This window comes from Protopterus annectens, chromosome 6.part0 (genome assembly GCF_019279795.1).
Source record: "Protopterus annectens isolate FY-2018-M chromosome 6.part0, PAN1.0, whole genome shotgun sequence".
Taxonomy (NCBI): domain Eukaryota; kingdom Metazoa; phylum Chordata; order Ceratodontiformes; family Protopteridae; genus Protopterus; species Protopterus annectens.
This window is the reverse complement of record NC_056737.1, coordinates 162492068-162516353: the sequence shown is the minus strand read 5'-3', so window position 1 is coordinate 162516353 and position 24286 is coordinate 162492068.

Genomic DNA, 24286 nt, shown 5'->3' with positions numbered 1-24286 from the left:
TTTCTGGACCCTCTTCTCACTTCCAATTTACTGTATTGTCCTTTGGTTCGTCCACTGCTCCCAGAGTGTTTACAAAATGCCTGGCACCTGCCGTAGCCTATTGCAAAACATAAGGGATTCAGATTTACCCTTACCTGGACAACATCCTGATCCTAGCATATTGCAAGGAAACCCTGTTAATCCATCTAGAGTTCACCATGTGCCTACTCCAAAGACTGAGGTTCACCCTCAACTTCCCAAAATCCTCCTTGACCCCAGAAGAAGACAAAACATTTCTCTTTGAGGATCAAGACAGACATAATGAAATCATTTCTTCCCAAGGACAAGGTCAGCTCCCCGTCCTCCCACTTTAAAGCTCTTCTGCAGAACCAGCAAATTACTGCAAGACAATTCCTATGAACCCTGGGCCTAATGACAGCCACCATTCCCATGCTACCACCAGCTAGAATGCACATACGAATGCTACCGTGGTATCTAAAAAATGTACGGTCACAGCATCAACATCCTCTAGAGCAAGAAATCACTGTGCTGCCATGCCTACAGTCAGAGCTAAAAATGGTGGATTCAGCAAATTCAGCTGAACTCAGGCCTTCTGCTGCAGTTACCCACCCCAAACCAGTTCATGCATACAGATGCTTCAGACCTAGGATGGGGAGCCACACTGACAAACTACAGGGTTCAAGCAAAGTGGCACCCTTCCTTAAAGAACAAACACATCAACGTGAGGGAAATGACAGTAGTCCTTCTGGCACTGAAAGCCTTCCTTCCACTCCTATAACCAAGTGTTCTCCAAATAATAACAGACAACACCACAGTTATGTGGTACCTCAACAAGCAGGGAGGGACAAAAGCATACCACCTTTACAGACTAACCTTACTTAATCTAGGATCTAACCTCACAACACAACTTGTCGCTGCAGATAATGTACATCCCCTCGCAGGACAACAAGCAAGCATACCTTCTCAAAAGGACATTGTCTTCAAATCACGACGGGATGCTGGACAGGAATGTCTTTCTAGATATTGTCTACCGGTGGGGCACACCTCAAGTAAATTTGTTTGCCTCCCCCCAGAACAGACAACTGCAGACTTTCTGCTCCAAGACCAACTCCCCACTAGCTTGGAGAGTAGATGCATTCAGCATTTCGTGGAAGGGAAGGTTTCTATATGCCTTTCCTCCCTGCCCATTAATTCAAAAAGTCCTCTTGAAAATCAGGAGAGACAAACCAAAAATCTTGTTGGTGACCCCTTACTGGCCAAGGCAGCACTGGTTCCCCTTACTTCTCAATCTAGCCAAGGACAATCACCACAAGTTACCCCACAAGGTGGACCTTCTGACACAACAAAAAGGAACCGTCATCCACGCACACTTGCAGATGTTGTCATTGACACTCTGGGTGATAAACTTCTGATTCCCTTCAGGCACCACTACTCAGAGGACATGCTTTCAGTCCTGAGAGAGGCCAGGAAACCTACTACAAGAAAATCTTACTTAGCTAAATGGGAGAGATTTTCAAAATGGTGCCTGGGCAAGGGCAGGGATCCATGCATCGCAGATCATCCCTTAGTTCTTGCCTGTGTGTGTCAACTAGTAAAGGGGGGACTTTCTTACTCTTCAGTGAAAGTCCACCTTTCAGCAGTCTCAGCCTGCCTGCCACTAGACCCTCCCCTACTAGCCAGGCTCAATGTGAAGCTATTCTTAAAAGAGGTCTTGCACATCAGACCACCAAGAAAACCCATCCCAACACCATGGGACCTGAACTTCATCCTGGAAAAACTAACACAGTCTCCATTTGAACCTGCTAGCATGACTACTCTGCAAATGTGCACACAGAAGACAGTCCTGCTAGTGGCCATAACTTCAGCCAGAAGGGTGTTTGAATTACAGGCCCTGATGGCTTGCCCTCTATACACTACTTTCCACAAGGACAGGTTAACATTAAGAACTAACTCTTTCTTTATTCCAGAAGTGGTCAATGATCTGTCCTTAAACCAATCTATTCATCTACCCACCTTCTACCCCTCTCCCACCAATGAAAGTGAGAGAATACTCCACTCCCTGGATGTACACAGACAGCTAAGGTTTTACTTAGACAAAACAAAATCCATAAGAAAATCAAATCAGCTCTTTGGTTTTCTAGGTAAAGATTAAGTGCAGCCAGACAGCTGCATAGGGTCTTAGAAAAAAAGGACTGGCACTCCATGCACTACAAAGTTTTCACAAATTCAAAGCGTAATCACAAAACAAATGTGCTATAACCTGTAAAGTTGTCACTTTTGTTTTCCATTACTTGCCACATCTGTCCTATTAGTGTGATGCCTGAATTTTAACAGGATACTGTGTTTGCATCTTGTTGTATTTATGGCTAGATGTTTCCCATAAAATCATTTGATTTTTTTGTTCTTGGTGCATGCATAGTTACTAAAAGGGTTGTTTTTTACAGATTGAGATTATGGATTTTTCCCTCTCTGTTGTGTAAAACTTTAACAAAAATTGAATTGATTTAAAAATGATATGACTATGGGCATTTTTCTCTGTTAGCCAGTTCCTGTTTCAGGTTTGCTTAGTACCAGTACTGCTAGGTTTATTCTTAACACTGTCTAGGAAATGTTACTTTCTCTGACACAGCTTAGGTGGATGTATATGTGACAACATGCTGAAAGAAGTTATTACTGCTTTATGCATGTCCCCTCCCAATTGCAAGAGCTCCACAGGGTACATTTTGTTTTTGATGTTTTTAAACACTTTCTCAGTTGGAAACCATAGGACTCAGTCGTTAGTAGGGAAAGGAACATTTTCGACCTTTTCCCAAGCATTTACAGCATTTAGCTGGGCAGTGTCTGGATGGCATCTAGTCCCAGTCTGTTTTAAAAAAGACTGTGACTCCTGATGGATGGTATACATATCCTTTTTTATGCTTCCTGAAACCTGTGTAATGATTGAATTGCTTGCTGGTTGTGCATCTCTCTTTTTTATGGTTGTCAGATTTGACTGCTGAGAGTAATGTAATTGCTGCTCTTGTAATTTAGTCAAGGAACTGTTTTCATTCTTTCTACTTTAAGAAGGTTCGTCTCCCTGTCTGCATCTCTTTAACCAGATTTCTGTGCCCCTCTGTTGATTACTTATGTTGACAGTTAATCCTTTATCACTATGATCTATTTGATATTTTGCTTATGCTTTCAGAATTTTCATTGCTGTGTTCTCTGAAAGTGTCTGGGTGCAGTCTGTGGTGCCGAAAGAACATTTTAGGTCAGTTCATTTACATTACAAACAAATAATTGAGGGTTTATAGTTTTACATTTGCGGCAGGATAAATTTCATATCTGATTTAACTGGTTTGACCTTATACTTACGTTTTGTCAGCAGCTTGAAAATACAGTGTTCAGCCTACCTTATGTACAAGTTGAAGGTTTTTACTCCACAGTGCAAAAGAGAACCCAGAGTTATATCCTTCTTATACCACCAATGTCAGATGCCTACATTATTGGCTATACCATAATAAACAGTGGTCAATGAGATTCCTCACAGTTGGGCTTGACAAAGTACAGTTTATAGATCTTAGCAGCCCAGATCTGAATGTATGGTATTGAGGAAGTTCCCTTCCCTTTTTCTGTGAAAGCGGTTATAACAGATTAGGCTTTCCACTGAAAACAGCCTTTTTTGTGTGAGTTTAACAGGTGCTATTTCATCTAAAAGGCTGTGGAGAAACACATTTGACAAAGGCTATGGTAAAGAACTGAAATCATGATAGACTTTCAATCTAATCCAGACCATACATTAAGTATTTAGCATTAGTGGACAGCTACTGGGCTAAAAACAACCATTCCTCATCTGAGAATATGTTTAAATATCCATCCTACAGAGCAGCATATAAAATGTGATGGTCATTTCCATTTCTGTGCTACTCAGATTTCTTAGTGCAAAGCATAATAGGCTTGCATGACATCTTGCATTGCATTACTTTCTTCAGGAATTTATCTCTTTAGCTTTAACACTTACATCTCACTGTCCGTTATATTTTAGACTTTTTGTCCCAGAAAAACCCTTTCATAAAGGTGTATGTAAGCTGCTCTGCTGTGCTTTCTTTCACTTTTTTGGACCCTTTGAGCAATTTTTTTTTCTGGCTCAAATAGTATAAAAACTTGTGCTTTATAGAAGGATCTCTTCTCCTGGAATGTGAGAGAGACAACTGTTGTTACTAGTAGCATAGCTAGGGTAGGGCAAAGGGGGCAGCTGCCCTGGGTGCAAAGTGCTGGGGGGGACATGATCAGATGATCACAGTCAGTTTAATGCACACCGGCTTTTAAAAGCCAGTATTACATTTGTGTTCATACCTGAGTGTTGTAGGGCTCCATGTAGTCTAAACTGTAGCAACTACTTGCTACAGTTTAAAACATTTTTCAAATTAAATCATGGGCGCTCTAGCGTTCCATGCAGAGTCTAAACTGTAGTGACTGCAGTAAGCAATTTGCTACAGTTTGAAAGAACAATAGTGTTTTTTTAACTAAAACCTGAGCATGCAGAATATATATATATATATATATATATATATATATATATATATATATATATATATGAATAATGAGAGGAAGCAGAGGCAGGGAGCAGAAATGAGACCTGATTGGCTGGTGCAGGAGGGAGGGGGGGCATGTTTTGAATTGGGCCACCTGGTTGGTGTACCAGTATAAGGATCAGATTTTTTTTTGTTTGGTGCTTCATTTGAAGACCTGAGGGGTGAGGTGCTAGTTCCTGATACCGGCACAGAGCATGTGTTGAGCCAGCTATGCTTTGGTTTGTTAGTTTGTGAGTCAAAAGACAGCAGCTCAAGCTGTTATGATGCAAAGCAAGACACGGGTGTCTGGCAAAAGGAGTGAATAAAATGTTCATTATTCTGACTACTGCAATAGTCTATGGGTTGTATCCTGCCAAGGATACAGCACCCAGACAGCTTCCCAAAGCTCTAACCCCCTCCCTCATAGTCGCTCTGGCTGCTCAAAGACCTCTTCTACACATGTATGTAATATTTTAATATATTTCTCATCTTTCTTGCAGAAATTATTAATGTATCATTTTACGAATATGGGCTTTTCGGGCATGTTGGTAGACATTCATTGATTATTATTATTATATCTGTAGGGATTGCTTTCAAGGAGTAGACTGTCTTGTAGTGCCCTTTGGCTTATTTTATGCTTTCTATTTATCTTTTGAGTGTTTTAAACAGTCAGAAAATATTTTTCGATGGGATAAATTGACCTTTCTTAAAAAATGTTTGCATTTCCTACTTAACTTCATTCCTTTACTTGAATTTTAAGTGATTTTTACAGGGCAGCTAACCTGTATAGCTGTGCCTCTGTTTTAACAGGGGTATTTGTTGTGCTGCTTATGTAACATTGTTTTGGGGCATTTTCTGTTTTTGGAGGGTTGTGTGCTGTTAGTGCTTATTAATGACAATCTGTCTTATGACTGACTCCTTTTGACATACCTAGCATATCTTACCTGCAATTAGAAACTCCAAAGATGCACAGCAAATTCTGGTGGAATGTAGAGGCAAACCAACATATAATAAAATGCAAATCACTACAGTCTGTTCTCAGCAAGATGAAACAATGCACTATCAAATAATATTTGGTCCAAAATTAAGTTTATTTAGCACTTTCATCCAAAAAATGCAGAACTTCTTCACAATGAAACACATTGTAACAGCCACCAATTTAGTTATCACATTGTAACAGCCACCATTTTAATTATCATGTGATCTTAATTCCAGTCTTGTGATATAAAACAGTCATTGCTAAGTAGACAGATGAAGAGTTGAGTAAAACCTACTTCAACATACAAAATATTTAAAAATCCATATTGTAAACATTTCCTAACATTAAAAGCTAGGAAGACAGACTTAGTAGATACAATTTTGGAACTAAAATGGTTTGTGAGAAAATTAAATTTAACTTTATTTTTTTCCTAACGTAAAAGAGGCTGGTTTCTCAGAAAGTATAGCTAAAAGGCATCCCACTTTTAACCCTCTTTGCATCCCTCTTTGGCTTATTTTGAAAACAATGTGCCAAGCTGACCTGAGACCCTGATATATCTCTGAAGGTAGATGAAAACAGTTTTATAACTTAGAATATAATGAAATTATATTGTTATGTAAACTTAGTACCACTAGAGAATACATGCTCATAAAACCAGACAAATGAGTGGTATGGTTGTTAACCCTTTAGATTACATTGCCAAGATGCTTGATCTGGTATATGATAAAATGTTTTATAGTTCTTCTTCTGTTAACAGAATAAATATTGCTCACAAAAAAATTAAATCTGGACTTAAATTCATTACTGATGTTTAATTGACCTTTGATAGTTTAATTTAATTTAATTTAATTTTAATGTGTTTGATTATTTAACAGTACACCACCCTGGGACAGCTATTTATTTTATTTAACATTTGTTGACCGGGAATGTCCGACTAGGTTCCACAGAGCCTGTTTTCAGTGGAGGCCCGGGGAGAAATGCTCCAGATGCATGTCTTTGGAATGTGGGAGGAAACCGGAGTACCCGGAGGAAACCCACGCGAACACAGGGAGAACATGCAAACTCCACACAGAAGGCACCCCAGCCGAGAATCGAACCGGAGAACCTCTTGCTGTGAGGCGACAACATTAACCGCTGCACCACTGTGCCGCCCAAGCTTTTTGTGTTCCAAAGGTTCACATAAATGTGACAGAACTTTCCTGTAGGCCCATTATATCTGGAATTGGTTTGATGATAGAACTTTAGTAATATATATAGTCAAGAAATAGGACAGATCCCATAAAGTAAGAGTAGTGGGATCTATGTCCGAATCCAGACCAGTAACGAGTGGTGTGCCTCAGGGCTCTGTCCTGGGGCCCCTCCTGTTTGGCATATACTTTTCAGAAGTACATGCAAGCACGGAAGGGTTGTGGCTGACTAAGTTTGCTGACGACTGCAAACTGGGTGCTATAATAGAGTCTCCGGCCAACATGGAGATCCTCCAGAAGGGCATAAATGAGACTGATGCATGGTGTCAAAGCCATGGTTTCAAGCTAAATGCAAAAAAATGCATAGTAATCCCCTTTGGAAAAAACAGAGTACCCACAAACTACAACATAGGAGGTAATCCCCTGAAATCTGAAGAAGAAATAAGGGATCTAGGGACCCAAGTAGATAGTCAGCTTTCCTTTGATAACCATGTTGCCAAAGTGGTTAGAAAATCCTTCTATGTGACCCATCTGATCACGAAAGGGTTTGCATCAGGATCTAAGGATGTAATGGTGCCCCTCTACTCTTCCCTCATCAGACCCATTATTGAGTACAATGTATCAATTGGAATGTACCTGGCCAGACATCTCCAGCAGCTGGAGAGACCACAAAGATACCTAACCAAGAGGATTACTGGCCTCAAACAGTTGCCCTATGTAGCACGATTGAAAAAGCTAAGACTGTTCTCTGTTGCATACCGCTTTCTCAGAGGCGAGCTTTGTCTAACTTACAGAGCCATGTCCAACCCAGAATTGTTGAACATGCTCCATCTTAGCAAAACCAAATCTACTCGAGCTACACGCTCTAGGGATATAAACCTCAACACAACAATGAATAGAACATGCTGGAGGGATAGATTCCTTTTACAATGACTTCCCTTACTATGGAACAGGGTCCCGATCTACATAAGACAGAGCCCCTCACTATCACTCTTCAAGAGGAACCTTGATGAGTGGATGGGTAACAGAAAGTTCACACCGGGGATCACACCAACAGCACTACTAGATAAGTGCCAAGGGTACTAGCTGCTAGTACAAGGGTCTAGGAAACTACTAAAGGGGCAGTGAATACCGCACAACGTGGCTGGGCTAATATATGCCTTCGGGCAGATAGCCCAGTACCAACCTATGAACCTATAAGAAACTGAAAAAAAATTAAATCTGTCTCCATACATCTTGAAAGATTAATGGGATTTTTTAGAAAAGATCCATGACTACACTTATTACATATGATAAACAATCCACAGTAGACATAAGGACATAAATGTTAGAGAATTGATGGGATATATACTGAGCAACATTTTTTTTGCTTTCAAGGAGAGATATTTAAACAAATTATAGGGATTGCACTGGGGACTGTGTGTATCCCTATATTTGCAAATTTAGTATTAAGCCATTAGGAGAGCCGGTTTACTTTTAATATGACTGAGATGAAATATGTAAAATCATACTTGAGGTTTTTGGATGACATTTTCATTATTTGATCAGGCATCATCAATACAGTGCAGATTTTTTATAAAATTAATGACTTTACATATTTCTTAAAATTGACTTATAATTTATTGTAAACCCACCTTTTTCAACTGCTACCTTCATTTTAGTAGTTGCCACCATATGTGGCAGAAGAGAGATTTGTGAAGGGGTAGTTGGTAAGGCTGTCTAGGATCCTATAAGATGACCTTAACTTTGAAAAAAATGGAATTGGTATTTAATACCTTAAGAGCAAGAGGATACCCCAATGTTTTAAGTGATTTAGGGGAAGAGATGAGAAACAAAAGCTATGATACATGCCCATTTTAAAAACAAAGGAATCTTTTGTTAATGTTAATAAAACTAACACTGATGGGGGGAATCTTACAAAAGTTGTGATATTAAGACACAGTCCTGAAAATAGGCACATAAAAATTGTTTTGAACAAGAACTGGAGAACAACTTTTCCTTCTGAGAGTATTTATAGGGTAGTAGTAGAGCGTAATCCTTATTTTGTCTTTAAAAACAACAAGAATACAAAATGTTTATTATAGCAAGTCAGCAGAATTAGTTTTAAAAACAAACAGTACATTAAAATGTTGTCATTATAAGTACTGCAGATTTATAAATGAAGGACCAGATATAGTATCAGGTTGCCCAAAGAACATACCTTGTCCAGGGCAATTTAACTGCATGAGTAGGAGAGTAGTTTACATCCCCATCTTCCGGTCTTGTGATGCATTTTATGTTGTCAAGATAGAAGGAAAACTTAGGAGATGGATATATGAACACCTGCATAGCATTTCTAAGAGTGATGAACATAATGCTTTATGTAAACATTCTACTATGTGAAGAAGTTTTAAGAAGTGTTTGTTTTTTTGTGGCAGCCAAAGTGTCTGAACATGTTGGGAATGGCTGGTGGGAGGACACTCTTGCATATCATGAGGTTCTTTAGCAGAATAGGCTGAACTCACCATGTTACCCAGGCTTAAATGATAGTATACACCTCACTTCTGTTTTAAAAATAAGGGCAGTCAACCTATAACAGCTATGCAGTTATTTCATAGTTATTTAAAAAAAAATAAGAAATTAATTTGTTAATTTTTATTACTTTTACAACTATGAAATGTTAATTAAATGGAATTTTAAACATTATTTTATATGTTGAAGTAGGTTTTACTCAGTTGTTCGTTTGTATCTTTAAGAATGATTGTGTTACATCACATGGCTTGAATTAAGGTGATATGATAGCTTGGGATATAAAAAATGGTGACTGTTATAACTTGTTTCATTCTGAAGAGGCCCTGTATTTTTGGATGAAAACTCTCAATAAACTTTGTTTTTGGGCTAAGTATTTTATGCTAGTGCATTGTTTCATCCTGCTGAAGACAAACCTTGGTGGTTTGCATTTTATTAGCAGCAGTTAGGTTTCTTCCCTGGTTACAGCAAGAATACTAAACTTGGCCCTGCTGGTCCTTCGCCAAATGTACCTAAAAGGAAAAAAATGAAAGCCCTAGTCCTTTCCTTCTATATCGGCTGTTCCTGTGCCTCAGCCAGTGGAGGGTGACTTTGTAGTGGCCACTGTTGGTTCCTCAGACCACTTACCTGTTTCTTTGAATCTCTCTGGTGTTGATTTGCTACCAACTACAGACCAGGGGTTAGATACAACCTCTGCGGCTGTTCCAGTGCCATGCTTTGGCATGGGAGAAATGTCCATTTTGGATAAGGAAGATACTTTGTAAGGATCTTCTCTAAGTACCTGATGAAAGAGACCTCTTGTTTTGGGATGGTATGCTATCCCTTTTCCATTCTCGTCTTATGACTGCATCTAGAAACAAGAACCAGAAAATAAATCACATTGAAAATAAATAAATGGTTTCTGTTTATAAAAATGCTATAACCCTGTGTGGGAGCTTATTAAAGTCAGAGCTTGGGATTATTTGCCTTCTCCAAATATTTGTGCTACATCTACAAAGGGAGGGGATGCTTTTTTTGATGTGCTGATGTGCTTGATCTTGGGGGGGGGGCTTCAATGGACACCTCCCCAGGAGCAGAAATGGTTCACAATATCAAGGCTTCAGAGAGCCCTTCCCTGGTAAGCCTTTCCAGTACTCCTTAAAGTTTGCCCAACTACTACACTCTGAAGGCAATTAGGAGGTGCTTGGTTGTCCACCCCAGTTGTTTTCAGAGGCCACACCATTCCTTTCCAATTTACCTCAGGTTTGAAATAAAGATCCCTTCTAGACATTCCACCCCATCAGTAAAGGAAAGTAGCAGCAGCAATTCAAAAGCCTGTCATAAAATGAATCATCCAGGATTTTCCAGTAGACCAGAGAGGATCTGGGCTTTATTCAAGATTTGTTTTTGTGTGCAAATAAAAAAAAAGGACCTCAGGCACATTTGGACCTCAAAAAGCTAAATCATTGTGTAAAACAGACAATATAGTCAATTCTCTGTGTACTGAGGAAGAACAGTTTGATATGCTTGGTGGACTTCAAAGATGCTTACTGTCACATAAGGATAGTTAGGCATTCCAGGAGATTCCTGCGCTTCAGGCTAGGATCCAACCATTAGTAAGTTTGACCACTGCCCTTTGGCCTCACCACAGCTCCCCAGGGTTTAGCAAGAACATGGTAGTGGTAGCAGCTTGGCTGAGGCTGCAAGGATTCTGGGTCTTCCCATACCTGGATGACTGGCTCCTTATGGCAGATAAAAGGGCATCATTAATTAAGTTGAGGGATTTTTGCTTCATCTGTGTCTGTCCTTAAGCATCACAATCAGGTGTGAGAAATCCAACCTGGAGCCTGTTCAGGCTGTGGAATTTGTTGGATGCCATCTGGCCACCATCAGTCAGATTGCCCGACTGTACCAGTTGAGACTAATCATCATACAACTTTAGGCTAGTCAGGCTTTGATACTTCAGAGGCCACCAGCTTCATTGGTCCTTCATCTTCGTGGGACTAATGGCTGCTGCAATCTCTCTTATTCCTTTGGCCAGGTTCTTCAAAATAGTTTTCCATTGGATCTTATCTGTCCAGTGGTGAACTACGTCTCATCTGATAAAGTTTCCTGTTTGTCTCACTGACATTTGCCATCATCACATATGTTAGTGGTTGACTTCAGATCAGGTTGCCGGACATACATTTCTTATTCCTTATTCAGTGCCCATGGTAACTTTGGGCACTTCTGTCTTGGGGGTAGAGGGCATTTTGAAGGAAAGTCTGCCCAAGACTCCTGGTCCCAGGAAGAGGTCGATCTGCACATCAGTGTTTTGGAGGTGAGAGTGGTCCTTCTAGTACCAGAGGAGTTTCTAGACTGCCTCCCCAAGGGTATAATTGCTATCCAGACTGACAACATGGCCATAGTCTGGTACATAAACAAAGAAGGACCTGATCTTATCCCCTGTGTCTAGTACTTTTGAGGGTGTGACAGTGGGTGATAACCTTGCAACACATTTTTGGTAGCAACACACACTTAGCAGGGAGAGCCAACATCCTGGTGTACAATCTCAGTAGGAGCATTTTGAAGACTCACAAGTGGTCCTTCAGTCCTTTAGTGGCTGCTCAGAATCTCAGTCACTAGGAACAGCCTTGCTGTATCTCTTTACTACAGCCTTCAACACCAAATGCAGCAACTTTTTGTTCCCTGATTCCTCTCCAAGGGACAGTCATGGAATGATACTCTTCTGCATGATTGTCCCCCTGGTCTCCTGCACACTTACCACTGACAACTTAGATAATCAAGTTTCTTGCAGAAAGTAACCCATTACAGAGTGCCAGTAATCCTCATAGTCCCCTTCTGTCCCAGATGAGATTTTTATCCCGTTCCTGTGGACTCATGTAATGCACCATTCTTGGGTTGTGGATTCCATTTCAGATCTGATATCCCATCAGTCGGTTCAGCCTGACCAGAATCTGAAATCTTTCAGGTTTACAGCTTGATATGTTCAATTCTAGTGATGGTCAGAGATCCCAGGCTTTTGAAGAGAGTAGTACATACTCTTTTCTTTTCACAAGACGCCATCAACCAGAAAGGTTTATGGCTGTGAATGGAGAATTTTATCTGGGCAACCTCCAGAGTGGTTGGATTCCCTTCACTGTCCCTTTAGACACTATATTAGATTTTCTAGCTGGTCTTTATCAGTCTGGGTGTAGCTATTCCACTTTCAAGGTCCAGTTGGTGGCCATCTCATATTTTCAGATCATTAATGTCCAACTACCTATTGCATCTCTAAGATTGTCCAAAGCCTTTTTGAGGGTTACGTTATTGCTCAGGCTTCTGGTAAGAGTTTGTGTTCCCCCAGTGGGATTTGCCCTTTCTCCTCCAAGCCTTGACAAGGGCTCTTTTTGAGCCATCTGCCATTTTAGACTTTAGATTTTAAGTTTCTCTCATGGAAGACACTTGTCTTAGGTGTAGTAACATCAGCCAGAAGTGTTTTTGGACTACAATTATTATCCCTCGTCCCACCTTACCTTATTTTCTGCAAAGACAGGATTTCCTTGCAGACCAACCCTTCTTTCCCACCTAAGGTGGCCTCAGAGTCTAATTTGAACATTTATCTGTTAACTTTGCAAATTTCAGCAACAAGGGTGAATATATATATTTCATTGTTTAGTAGCCAATTGAAATTCTGTCTGGACAGGACCAAACACATCAGGAAGTACTTTTGTCCAGATGGCTTTCTGATTGCATATCCTTTGCTTATACCATGAAAGGTCAATTCCTTCCTGTTAAGCCAAAAACCCAGTCTACTAGGACAGTATCTACTGCAACAACTTTTTTAGCCATGCTTCTTTAGATGATTTTTCTGCAACGTTTACCTCATCTAACACTCACACATTTGTCTCCTGTTATAAAATAGGCATTCAGTTCTGATGTAGGACCTTTTTGGCTCCACCATTTTGAGAAATATTCTCTCCTGATACCACCCAGCTGTTTAGCTAGGACTCTGTCCCACAGGTTGACATAGATGGGAAAGACAACATCGGATACAAAAGTTATATACTTGCCATAATGCTACATCTGTGTTTACTTCTTCCATCCATTTGAACCATTTCTCCCTTCATCCCCCTTCCATATTGTCATTGCTGTTTTATGGCTGTTTGTGAACATTGCAAAGTGGTCAGAAGTCTGTTGTTGTCCCCCTCTGGTTTAACCCTTGGTTTTGTTATGGGGGCTCTGCTGGTGTAGGTCAGATATGATAGAGCAAACTCAATCTTGGGGGATTTAGGTGTGCAGAGCATTATAGGAGAGGAGATGGAGCTTCAGAGTTGAAGATTCTGAGATGCCAGCCTTGGTTCCACACCCGCTTATTCATAAATGGATGGAAGAAAACAATATCGACCTACCACTATGGTAAGTACAAACTTTTTGTTTTTTATCCAAGTCTGGGAGAATTTCCAATTCACCTTGTTTCCTAAAGTTGTCTATTAACATAATCAAAGAGGTCATCTTACTCTTATTTTATCCATGTTTTAAAACTTTAAAAGTGTTTGGGTCCAGTGATGTCAATACATACATATGCAACCCTACAATCTCCGACTTATATATGTAGCTATTTGCAAGGTGGCCCATGCCTCCTTTTTTTAAAAATACCTTTATTGAATTATCACCTGTGACATAGACAAATTTATATTTTACATTTATATAAAAGTAATTAAACAGTATTAACAAGTTCAGTTTTACAAACATTATACATCACATATATTGCTATATATCTTATAGCCTAAGTTAAATTACATCAGTTATTCAATTCCTGGCTTTTTTTAAACAAGAAACATCTTTATTAAACCATCACTTATGACATAGGCAGTCATACATTTATATAAATGAAAACAAACCACACCAACATAATCCTAGTTACAAGTATTTTACATCACAAACCGCACTGACACCCCCCCAGTTGCAAACATTATACATCACTTATAATTTACCCAATCATTTTCAGTCAAACACTACATAGCTCATTTAAATCCTGCATTTTTCTAAACCTTATTCTTCCCCTGTATATGTTGCATACCTCTTAACTTTGCAGATTTTTGCAGAATGTCCAGATTTTGGCCTCATATTTTTGGTCCATTTTTCATAAAACTTGGGTTTTTTGGCAAATTAACAGTAAATCATTAAAGACTGAAGTTCAAAAATAATGACAGACATTTGAGTTTCAGACTTCATATCCTTAAAAAATATGCTAATGCAAAACCTGTTATTCTATCAACTTTCAAAGTTTGTAAGAGCAATATTTAAAAATTGTTCCTATTTTTGGGCCTTTGTCCCACTTTTATTTATGGGTTTGTCCAGATTTCTTACTCTAAGAGATTAAGAGGTATGGTATATTATTCCCCTTTTTTTCTTATGTAGTTTGTTCCTACCCTTTTCTAAAGATCTTAATTCCAGTTGTTTTATCTATGTTACTATATTCATTACTTCTAGCATAGTTGGTTTAGATTTTGATTTCCATTTTCTAGTAATTACTTTTTTGGCAGTCATTATACTTAGACACAGCAAGGCCTTAACATGTCTAGGCAATTCCAATTCTGTGTCATAGCTCAGAAAAAGCATCTCCCTCATCATACCAGTCTGTCCACCCCAGCATCTCTGACAGTGCACCCCGCAGGAGATCCTTAAAGTCTGCCAACTCACTGCACTCCCAGATAATATGTTTCCAATTACCTCTTTCTTCCCTGTCACACCTCCAACATTTGCTATCTACCTGAGGAAAAATTCTCTGGACTCTACTTGGGGTATAAAAATATCTGTGTAAACATTTTCAAGCAAAAATCCTAAATCTTCTAGATTTTATTGTATTTTAGGGAGACATACATATATTCTGCCATTGTTTCTTTGTGAATTGATTATCCAGTCTCTCTTGCCAATCCTTTCTAACGTCCTCTGATTGATTCTTATAGTTATCATGCAGTATTTTTTATGCTCTACTAATTATTCCTTTTTTAATGGCAGCCTCTGTTCTAGATTCTGCTAAAAACTCTACCAGTGCTGGTATTTCATTTTTGGCTATACTCTGATATCAATCCTTGATAGGGAAGGCAGTTTCTAACCTGCAGGCCAAATAAATTCTTGGCATCGTCCCATTCTTCCATCTTTGCCTCTCTAGTTATTTACTCCCAATATCTCTGTTCCTTTGCCAGTTTTCTCCAATAGATTTCAACCCCCTCTTGTCTATTGTCTGTATCCCTAATTGCAGACATCCCTATTGGCAGAATCTCCTTTCTCCATTCCCGTATTGGCTTAGTTGTTAGAATACTTTCTGCTACTTTATAGATATAATATTTTGTATTATTATTGTTATTCTCCTTAAAGACCTGCATCCAAAATCCCAGTCTCTCCTTGTTTCTTGAGCTTCTCCCCTGTTTCGTCATCATCCCTTTTCACTTTGAATCATAGTTTTCTGCTTGTGCTACGTATAGGAGCCATAACTGTGTAGCTGTGAAATACTCCTTCAAATCAGGTAATCCCAATCCACCCTGTTCTACTAGAAGAATCAGCTTATACCACTTGACCTTTGCTGTCTTTCCCTCCCAGATAAAGTCCTTCAGGTCTTTATTAATTGCTATCTACAACTTCTCCTCTGGTTGATAAAAATATGCCTGACCTGTGTATAAGACTAATAGGACTAAAAACATTTTAACCCCTTGTGTCTTACTATCCATATCCATATAACAAGACTTCCATTTTCTCAGGTTTTGTATCATCTTTTGTTTAGTCACTTCCCAAATATCCTTAGGTGTCACTTCAGAATCATTTTAATCCATACTCCTAAACACTTAATTTTATCATGCCCTCATAAATATGGATATTGCTGAACCAGTTCATATGTGGGTACATAATTTACCTCTATTGCCTTTGTTTTAGTGTCATTAATTTTGTGTCCCAAAAAGATATGAAACTGTCTCAGAATGATCCACGACACTGTAATGTCTCTTTCTGGTTTTGTCAGGTATAAAATAATATCATCTGCAAACAGAGCCAGCTTTTCTTGAATACCATACCAATTATACCCTTGAATGTCTGAGACCTTTATTTTCTTTGGCAATGGTTCTAAATATAATTCAAGTAACAAAGGGAAAAGTGGACACCTCTCCTTGGTTCCTCTGCTCAAGCAGAAATTATCAGAGGGGACCCACCAACTTTATTTTTCACCTCCGATCCTTCATGTAGCCTCCTAATCAAACTTATATCTTTTTTTCAAGAAGTTCAGATACTTCCATTGCCCTGCTCATAAAGTCCCAGCATACTCTGTCAAATGCTTTCTCTGCATCAAGACCCACCAACAGCAATGGTATTTTCTTATATTCTGCTTCCTTCTGGATCATCAGTGTTCTGTTAATGTAGGCAGATATTTGTCTGTTCTCCATAGAAACACATTGATCCATACCTATCAGTTGTGGCATTACTTTTGGCATTCCTTTAGCCACTGTTGACATGAACACTGTATAGTTATGGTTTAGTATTGAAGTGGGCCTGTATGAAGCTGGATCTAATGGATCTTTACCCTCTTTAGGTATTACAGCTACCACTGTCACTACTACTCCTCCTGTTAAAATACTGTTAAAACCCTCAAGATCTTTATCAGTTTTTTCTGTCCTAGCTTCCAAACTTCCACAGGAATACCATCCATTCCCAGGGAATTTGATTGGTTATACATTGCAATTTTTATCTCATATCCTCCTATCCTAACCGTTAGTAATTAAGCCTCATCTGCCTCTAACCTTGGCATAGTTAATTCTTCCATGAACATTTCCATTTGTTTCTTTTCTTGATTTCCATATTTCTGTACTTTAATATAGACTTTCATGGAATTTCTGAAATGTTTCTAATACCTCTACATCTCTTGTTACCTTCCTTGTTATAGGCTCCCTAAGCTTGGCGACAGCCTTTTCTACTTTCTATTGTATGAGTCATTGTGCTGAAAGTTTTTGTGCTCTAGTGTTATTATCAAAACAGCTGCTTAACATCAATCTTTCTAAACTCATGTATATTATCGAGGTAATCCCTTATTTTCTGTTTAGCACTCTGCAATTGATCCTCTTCTGTGAGATTCCCCTTATTCTGCAATACTTTAACATTTGTCAGTCCCTCTAAATAATTCTTGTTACTTCTTAATCGTATCTCCCTTTCTTTTATTTCCACCCTGTTTTTAAACTGCACCTTAATTTTATCCCACTTTCTACCAATATTTTCAGAAGTAATTTATATCCTCTGGAATCGCTCCTGAATAATCTCCACTACCCATTCCTTAAATGCCTCTCTTTTCAACAGATAGGCTGGAAAGTGCCAGTGTCTCAATTTTAATTTGTTACCTTGTATTTTTATTTTAGTTATTATTGGTGCATGATTTAAAACAGTTAACCTTCAGTAAAATGCACATGTTCTTGTGAAATGTGAATTCTGTCTAGCCTAGCCCAGTTTTTATATCTTGGGGAATAACATGTAAATTCACTCCAAACTCCTATTACTGAGTTCACATCTTCCATGCCAAATACTTTCATAAATTTCTTCCAAAATGTACCCTTCTTTGTTATACTTTCCCTTCTGTGCTCCCCAAGACATCTTCACTGATGAGGCCCATGCCTCCTTCATACTGTGGAATATATAATATTGGCAAACCCTATATATTGCATATTATTTGATGTGTATAAAGCATTTGTTTTTGTTTTCCTATCAAGCTTATCTAGCTCTATTTGAGGCCAGTCAGTCACCCCACAACTGTAAATTAAAACAGGAAGTCCAAGTTGATTCATAGGTTGAACTTTATTTATTTATTTATATTTGTGTACTGTGATAGTGCACTGATCAGTACTGACCAATTTGAGGCTCAACCCTGGTGAAATACAGAACATTTCACAAACAAATCTATAGAAATGTAAGCAATGACAGAATGGTTCAGACTAATTGCATAGAAAAATAAATGTGTATATACATTCAGTAAACAAGCACAGTGCAATGTGCAATGTATTCCTAGATGTCAAAGCAGTTTTCAGTATTAATTTTGGCCTTCTGAAATATTTTTTACTGCATTTTTATGTTATTTGTTCATATTGCATTGCTGCTCCCTGAGGTAGTGCTATCTGTGCCAGGGAGAATAGGGCAGTGAATGTTTAACATATGCCAGCATAGCAAGCTGGATTTTGTAAATAATTTTATGCTGTTTGACTATCACACTGGTTTGTACAGATGCTTGTGTTAAAAATGCATTTGTAAAGTTGCTTGTGTTAAAAATGAATCAACCGTGGGTCCCGCAGGACAGAAAAGAGATATACATGTATGTCAGACAGTAAGATAACTGATTTAATGTGTATGTTTTCACAGAGAATTTTGGAAGGGAAGAGGATGATCTTAGTCCAGTTAATTTTGAAAAATAGGTTGAAAATTAAATGGGTTGGTTTAGGCCATAAAGATTTTATCTTGCAAGTCTGATTGCAGCCAGAGACAAAAATGTCTGGGAAAACCATGACTAGGAATCTTACTGTATTGTCCTTAGGGGTGAACTAATTGTTACCCTGGAAGGGTGGAAGTTTTTGAAATTGTTTTATAGCTTACAGATGCCGCAACAGATCTTAGCAAAGCTCTGGGTGTGCATTGTATCATAGTCAGGTGACCAGATGTGATGTCATTCTATAACCAGCACTGAAATTATTTTTTAGATATTAGTGAGAGATATGACAGAACTCTCGCAGCAGCACTTTGTTTTTCAGAACCTGACAGGAACGATCTCTCACAGATATCTCACACAACCACATACCTCATCTTGCCTTGCTGTAGTAAGCAACTCAACACACTTCATCTTGCTGTGCTTTAGTGTGTAACCAGGGAACAGTAATTCTTTAGTCAGTCAGGAAAATATAGTGAGATTAGTTAAATATTGTTTTTCTGCATCTGTGTGAATCTGTCCAACTGTGTTATTTTTTTGTATTATCTCCTGTGGTTGAAACTCTGGTGTTTATTTTAACTAGATATTCAGTATTCTCATGCTTTCTGCTTTATTATTTATTATTAAATATTTCTATACTTTTCATTGTGACTGGTCTTTTAGAGAATGCTTTTAACATTTTAAGAATACTTACGCTTATTTTAGTGACACTGTGGGTGCTCCTGAAAGCCTTGCTGCATTGGTCAAACTCTACCATTTTTATTCGTATTACTTTTACTCAGTATAATTGGGTACCCTTGTAAGAGCCGTAAAGTAGCTGACTGATGGCAGTGTAATTACCTTTTAGTCTGGGCAGAGGGGTCACAGCTGGTAAATCTGTGCCAGCCTTTATGATGGATATGTGTGTGTGTGTGTGTGTGTGTGTGTGTGTGTGTGTGTGTGTGTGTGTGTGTGTGTGTGTGTGCCTGGAGAGAGAGAGAGTCCCGCCCCAGGTCTGAGTGTGTTGTCTTTGTGCTCTTAAGGGAAATTGTGTTTGGTGCAGATAGCGACATCTGAAAATACTGTGTGTATCCATTTTTCTCCTAGTGGCTGTCCCTTACCAGTATTAGTGGTGAGGATTGAGGCTCCTTAATTACTGGCCTGGAGTAGGGACCGTCACAGTCTGTTCCAAGATATTTCTGCATTTCCAGTTGTTCCAGATTTTTTATATGAGAATCCTCCCCAGGTTTTATGTTTTCTGGATACTTCAGTTTTTCCTGTTGTAAATGTTTATTTTTCACATTTTTAAGACAAAGTGACATTCCTATGTCAACTGAAAAAGGTTTAATGACTTGTAGCTGTTCTTCCTGGTATTGTAGGTCATCCACAAAAAGTAGACAAAATATCCTTTGACATAATTTTCTTGGAGCCAGACTGAATTCATGACTCAGGCTGACAAGTAAACAGTGGAGTAGTGCTGCACACCCCTCAATATAATGTGTTCTCTGGTAAGGACAGGCCCCAAAATGGTCTGCTTTGAAGTAAAAACAAAACCTGGAACCCCAGCTAGCCCTGTAATATTCAGGAGCCATTCTAAGACTAACTTACTACTATTAAGTGATAACCTGGCAAAATTTCAAACCCCTATAAACACTGAGAACACTACTGCCTATGCAGAACTGTTCTCAGAAACACTATGTAAGAATGTTAATAGCTAGATAGAGGCAGCTTTACCCACCTGGAAGACATACAGACATACCACATAACTTTCCAGATTTTCACAGAATGCCCAGATTTTTGCCTTATATTTTTGCTATGTTCCTCATAAAATGTTGGTTTTCTGGCAAATCATTGAGAATTGAAGACAGAAAAATAATGATAGACATTTATGTTTCAGACTTTATAATGCCCTTTAGAAAATCTGTGTTAGTGTAAAAATCTAGTATTTCATCAACTTTCTAAGTTTGTAGGAGCAATATATTTTAAAATTGTCCCTATTCTGAGGCCTTTGTCCCCCCATTATTTATGGCTTTGTCCGGATTTCTTGCTCTAAGAGGTTGAGAGGTATGAGTAGAGAACTAACTAAAACACAAGCCAACCTGGCAGAATTACAACATCAGTAGACAGCAACAACAACAGTAACAGAACAAAGAAATTCATGGCAAAAGTTAGGGAGTGTAGCACCCAGCAGGATAAAAACACTCTCATCAAACTACACAAACAGTTCAGTGGACAAATTAAGTCTACCAAAGCCATATTTGAGGTAAATGTGGCCTCCCATGCCAAGGACAACCTCAAAGGCAATACACAACTGTGTGCAGAGCTCATTATTAATGGACCCACTGATATTGAGCCAGAAGATATAGTAAACCAACAATCCAACAAATTCAGTTCCAACTTTACCCCTCTCCTCCTCCCATAACCTTCTCTCAGGAAATGCCATCAAGTATAACTCCTTCAGCTGTCACTAGGGAACAGGTCATTACACCTCTGTCTAAGGCCAGGAAAACATCATGAATGCACCCAGACAATATCCCAGGATGCCTTCTAAATGGCATGAAACATGACCTGTCAACTGTGGCCTCGAAACAAGCTTTGTGCTTCAGGAATGGAGAACAGCAGCAGTCATCCCTCTGCACAAAGGTGGACCATCTACAGACCTGGGAAACTGCAGACCGTAAGTCTCACTAATCTCATATGCAAAGCCATGGAAAGAATTATCATGGAGATGATCAGTAATGACACAGGAAACCTTCAGACATTGTACCTAATTCAGTTTGGTTTCATTAAGGGCAAGTCATGCCTACTCAACCTGGTGGACCTCTTTATGAAGGTTGCCAAAGCAATGGATGAGGGCTGAATGGTTCACACTTGCTGCCTTGACCTGGCCAAGGCATTTGACACAATACCCCGCTCAGGCATTGTTGACAAACTCAAGAGGTTAGGTATAAACTCTTATGTCAGCTGGTGGATAGCTAGTTGGCTCACAGACAGGGCCCAGAAGTTAGAATTGGGCAGTCCACCTCTACAAAAAGGTTAGTCACAAGTGAAGTCCCTTAGAGATCAGTCCTGGGACCACTCATTTTCGGCATTTATTTCATTGAAGTCAAGGCCAATGTCAGTGGTCTCTGGCTGACTAAATTTGCAGATTATTGCAAATTAGGAACAGTCATAGAATCCCCCCACCAACACAAATGTTCTCTTGACACTGCACTAGTATTGTTGCTGAATGGTGGAGTACCATGGTGATCAGAATGGTTTGGGGAACTTAGGACATTCTGTGGATGGGGCATTAAATATAAAGTCATTTCCCCGGTCTTTTTCACTTCCAACTTCTGACAGGTTAGCCAGGAGCTAGAAAAGGAATGCAGACCATAGAAATAAGTGCAGATTAGTATAACACTGCAGAAAGTCAACTTGGAGATTGGTATCCAATTCTTTTCCATTTCAGATAATTTCTGCTTTAAGAAGTGCTTTTGCCAGGATCAAGACAAAGGAGCAATTTTGTTTGGGGAATAGTGAGTCATTTTAGTTTTTATAACAGCTGTCAAACACATAATCTGTGGTATTGGTAATTTCTTACAGTGGACTGACTGTCTTGTAGCATGTAATGCAGTGTAACATTTTTACAATGTTAATTGCTAACCAACTCAAAAACAAAAACTCGAGGTAAGTTATCTAGGAGTATATCTCTATTTGCAATCAGTTTTAGTTAACTTTACCAAAGCCTGAGTCTGACATTTATACCTATCTAAACTCAATGTCTGTCTTACAGTTCAAGGCAGTCTGCTCCATAGGGTACTTTACATTTTTTTGTTTATTACTAGCTGAGCTGAGTTATTCCTTTTGCTTTTTATATCAGAAAATATATTTTTGAACCACTTGGCCAGGATAACTAACTAAAAAAAATTGGTGCCTTTCCTTTCACCCAGCCCCTTCTCTAGACTCACCTGCTTGCCTCCCTGGACTGGGGCAATCAGCCTGAGATCTCAGCTGGTGGAGCATTCAACCAACTCTGAGGGATGGAGGGGAGAAAATTGGACATCCTGACTCTGCGTCATCGGCTGCTAACCATAATCATTTTATATGCTGTAGACTTCCTTGAGTGGAAGGGCATTCAGTAACATAAGCATGCACCAATGGGTGTTCCTGCTCATAAAGAGTTGATATCTACCCTCCCCCCTGTGTAGATAGGCAAGTGTGTATGACACTAATGCTGCTGTCCAGCCTCCAACAGAGAGAAGCTTTTTGCCACAAACTGCCAAAACTTCCCCAAAATGTGGGTGATCTGGCAGTAAGCACCTCAAGCCTGTCCTCCCTTTTGACCATGTAGCTTTTTAGGTTACTAGTCTGTTGTGGGTCACCTGCACCGCAAGTGTATGCCTTGCTTTTATCCCATTGGGCCAGTCATGAAACATACATTATGTGCCCTGAATTGCGAACAGATCTTCATACTTGAAGCATTTAAGATGAAACAGATGGGATCTTACAAAGATAAGGCACTATCATGGAAGTAGACAGTTGTTGATTATTTATATATTTATTGACATTTGTTGACCGGAAAGTTTGACTGGGTCAGAAACTCATTTTTAGCAGAGGCCCGGGGAAAAAAGACATAAAGTGCACACATTATTACAATTTATAGTTGTGTTTACACATTCCATTCCATTCTATTACAGAAAAATACCATTTAACTTGATACATTGCTGCATACAGTTGTAGACATATGTGTAGATAGAATAGCAGTTTACAGTTAAGACTGTCTAGGGTGCAAGGTGGAGATACACTTTTAAGAAAGTAAATAAATCATTGCAGGTAATAAGTTGTTTTTAGTTTGTGGGGTTTCAGAGAGTGAAAGGTTTAAACATAGGGGAAAAAAGACATAAAGTGCACACATTATTACAATTTATAGTTGTGTTTACACATTCCATTCCATTCTATTACAGAAAAATACCATTTAACTTGATACATTGCTGCATACAGTTGTAGACATATGTGTAGATAGAATAGCAGTTTACAGTTAAGACTGTCTAGGGTGCAAGGTGGAGATACATTTTTAAGAAAGTAAATAAATCATTGCAGGTAATAAGTTGTTTTTAGTTTGTGGGGTTTCAGAGAGTGAAAGGTTTAAACATAGGATTACTGAGTCAGAGGGAGTATGATAGTTACGGATAGCAGCATAGACAGCGAGAGATTTTAAGAGCGTATGTTAAGGATAGTAGCAAAACACAGAGATGTTAAGATGGTAGTTATACGAGTACAAGAAATATGTAGTTTGAGATGTAGGGCTTGGAAGAGAGAAGAAATAGGATGATAGTAGGTAGTGAGTTAGGTGAAGAGAGTAGGAAATGCTATGTAGTGAGTTAGGCGAAGATAGTGAGAGATAAAGGTGGTCAGGAGGTGGTGGGAGGAGGGGAAAAACAGGTAGTATATGAGCTTATAGTTAAGAGATAAGAGTAGAGCATGTTAGTCTTTGGGAGAGGAACAGGGACATATGTGAGTGTTAAGAAAGTGATTTTTAGAGTAAGGTTGAAGGTCTTAAAAGAATCCAAGATACTGATATTCAAGGGCATGGTATTCCATAGTTTTGCAATGGTAAAAGAGTAGAAGTTTTGCCCAGCTCTTTTTTTAGGCTTATATACTTCTAAAAGCTGTTTATTAGTGGAGC